Raw genomic sequence first — 3744 nt, forward strand, 5'->3', positions numbered from 1 at the left:
TAAATAAAAAGACAAGCTAATATGCTTTTAGGGTTTCCCTGGTAGCTCAACTGGTAAAAAATCTGCCTGCAATGCAGAAGAACCTGGTTAAAGATCCTCTGGAAAGGGGATAGGCTCTTCACTCAAGTATTCATGGACTTCCCTGGTGGCTCAGATGGTAAAGAATTTGCCTACAATGAGGGAGACCTGGATTCAATCTCTGGGTTGGGGAAGATTCCCTGGATGAGGTCATGGAGACCCATTCCAGTATTCTTGCCTGGAGAATCCCCATGGACAAAGGAACCTGGTGGGCTACTGGCCATGGGATCACAAAGAGTCGGACACAACTGAGTGACGAAGCGTAGTGTGGTACATGTGTGTGCACTATGAATATGCTTTTAAACCTATTTTTATAGGCAGTGTTGCCATTGAAGTATAAAATATGTGGTATGGAGAAGGCATTGGCACCCCACTCCAGTACTCGTGCCTGGAAAATCCCATGGATGGAAGAGCCTGGTAGGCTACAGTCCATGGGGTATCAAAGAGTCCGACAGGTCAGAGCGACTTCACTTTCACTTTTCGCTTTCATACATCGGAGAAGGAAATGGCAACCCCCTCCAGTGTTCTTGCCTAGAGAATTCCAGGGATGGGGGAGCCTGGTGGGCTGCCGTCTATGGGGTCACACAGAGTTGGACACGACTGAAGTGACTTAGCAGCAGCATTCAACTATAAGCTTTTTTAAAAAATAATTAATCAATGTATTTTGCCTTTAATATCAATGAACAATTCTTTTCTTTGGGGACTGGTATTTCTCCCTGATTAATACTTGACATGGATGGTGCTTTACAGATATTACAGACTTCCACAGGCATCATTTCCCTGGACACTATCAGTCCTTTGATCGGAATCTCTGTTTTATGGATGAGAAAACCAAGGCTCAGACCTTAAAGTTATGCACCTTCACTGAGAAGTGGAGCATGAGTGAGTCAGGACCCAGTTCTCCTGATTCCAAATTTCCCCTCTTCACCCTTTCCACCAATGACATACATTTGAATACCTGTTTGGAAATCCTTTGTTGTTCAGTTGCTAAGTCGTGTTTGACTCTTTGCAACTGCACGGACTGAAGCACGCCAGGTTTCCTTGTCCTTCACTATCTCCCAGAGTTTGCTCAAATTCATGTCCATTGAGTCAGTGATACTATCTAACCATCTCATCCTCTGTCACTCCCTTCTCCTCCTGCCCTCAATCTTTACCAGCCTCAGGGTCTTTTCCAGTGAGTCAGTTCTTCACATCAGGTGGCCAAAGTATTGGTGCTTCAGCTTCAGCATCAGTCCTTCCAATGAATATTCAGGGTTGATTTCCTTTAGGATCGACTGATTTGATCTCCTTGCAGTCCAAGGAACTCTCAAAAGTCTTCTCCAGCACCACAGTTCAAAGGCATCAGTTCTTCATTTCTCAGCCTTCTTTATGATCCAGCTCTCATATCTGCACATGATATCCTAAATTAATCTACATTTCTGCTGATATTCAGACTCTGTGACCTGTACCCATTCTCTCTCTCCTATACAGGGCTGTGGCCTCCCAGCTTCCACCAGCCCCAAGAAGCTAATTAGTACTGCTTTTGAAAAACTCAACGTGGACTAAGAGAGAAAAGAAAAAATGTGTTGGTTGTTGCTCATCTGCGGATGTTTCCCTTGCAAAACCACATCAAAGCAGCGAAGCCCACCGTGGACTTGGCCAGAAACCAAAGCTCGCTGGCCAATCTGAGAAGCGGCAAGTTCAGTCAGGCAGAAAACCATTTTATCTTCTGGGCCCTGATTCCTCGCTGAAAACTGATGGAGATGGAACATCCCCCTAGCAGCAAAGCCCTCTCTAAGCCCCGAGTTGGCTTAGGGAGCCCCCCACTTAGGCTTGCCCCACGCAGGCCTGATTGCGTTGGAAGATGAGGCTGCAAACAAACCCCACAGAGTATCACTGGGTGCCTACGGAACATGGAGCACATGGTGAATGTAACCTTGGGAACAGCCCATCACACTTTGAGTGCTAAAAAATGAAAATGTGTTCCATCTTCCTGAGAGGCATTACCAAACCTGTGTTCACTTGGGGAGGAAGAGAGAAATCAGAGGGGTCATCCTGTTAGCCACCGAGGGCGTGTTCTGCAGGACATTGCAGGAAACTCACAGTAAAGATGCCCCCTCCCCATATAGCTCTCTGGGGGATCCCAGCATTCAGAACACATCAAACCATCTAAGATCTCCCAAGGAGGAACTTAGATTTGATTTTTTTTTTTAGGGTTCACTTTTTAAAATTAATCTTTATTAGAATATAGTTGCTTTATAATATTATGTTAGTTTCTCCCGTGCAGTAAAATGAATCAGCTGTATATATACATATATCCCCATCCTTTTGGATTTCCTTCCCATTTAGGTCACCACAGAGCATTAAGCAGAGTTCCCTGGCTATACAGTCGGTTCTCAGTAAATTTGATTTGAAGGAAGTGTGAGATTCACAAGGTACAAGTATGGGGGTGGGTGGGGGCCAGGGGCTGCAGTCTTGAGGAGGGCGTTTCAGCAAGGGGCATCATGGACACTCAGCCCTGGGTGCTCCATCTCTCCAAGTGTGATTGTGTTCCTATCTCAAAAACCCTGAGATTCTTGGTGGCTGGACCATGGCTTTCACCTTTATAGTCCAAGTGTCTAGTCTGGTAGGCTACAGGTGTCTCAAAGAGTTGGACATGACTAAGCAGACTAATGCTTTCACTTTTCTAGCACTGTGCCTGGCACATCATAAGTACCCATATGCTTTGAGTGAATGAATGGATTTGAGTAATGGAATTTTTTAATTTTAAGAAAGCACAATTTTTAATTAATTAATTAATTAATTATTGGCTGTGAAGGGTCTTAATTGTTGTGTGCAGGCTCAACAGTTGCATCAGGCAGGCTTAGTTGCCTCATAGCATGTGGGATTTTAGTTCCCTGACCAGGGATCAAACCCATGTTCCCTGCATTGGAAGGCAGATTCTTAACCACTGGACCACCATGGAAGTCTCTGAGTAAGGGAGATTAATCAAGGATTTCCAAGCTATGGAGGTGACACAATTTTACCTGTGTTTTAGGACTATCACCTTGACAGCCCTGTGTAAGCCGTGGCTATAGAGTAAGAGTTTGGGGATTTTAGATGGGCATTCTAAATCTGAGAAGATATGGCAAGTCACATCAATCTTTCTTCACCCCCTCCCAATTTTTTTTTTAATCCCCTGTTGGCCATGCTCCTTGTCATGCAGGAAGGATCCTGGTTCCCCAACCAGAGATTAAACCCACATTCCCACAGTGGCAGCACAGCTTTAACCACTGGACTGCCAGGGAAGTCCCCTCACCTCCCAGTCTGATCATGTAAATGAAGAACCCAGTTAAAACATAGAAGAAATGAAAGGTCTTGAGCTCTTTGGAGATCTGAGGTTTCAACTAAACGTGGCAGTCACCTTCCCATTCGCTGTGCCTTACAGGGACCTTGGACTTGATAAATATATGTTGATTCATTAAACAAAAAGACCTGGGGAATAGCATACCTATGGAGGTATGGGCATTTTCAGTTCATCGCATCTGTTCTCTCTCTCTATGTTGGAAGAGTTCTCATCCTTATAAATTTTGATGAGAGAAGCCCACCTCACAACAAGGAAGCAGAAACTCATGAAATTGCTTGCCCAGCTTCCTTATAAGCCAGAGCACTGGCATGGGACCCAAGCAAGCCAACTAGAAGCCCCAG

The sequence above is a fragment of the Bos indicus x Bos taurus genome, chromosome 11 (assembly GCF_003369695.1).
Source record: "Bos indicus x Bos taurus breed Angus x Brahman F1 hybrid chromosome 11, Bos_hybrid_MaternalHap_v2.0, whole genome shotgun sequence".
NCBI classification, from domain to species: domain Eukaryota; kingdom Metazoa; phylum Chordata; class Mammalia; order Artiodactyla; family Bovidae; genus Bos; species Bos indicus x Bos taurus.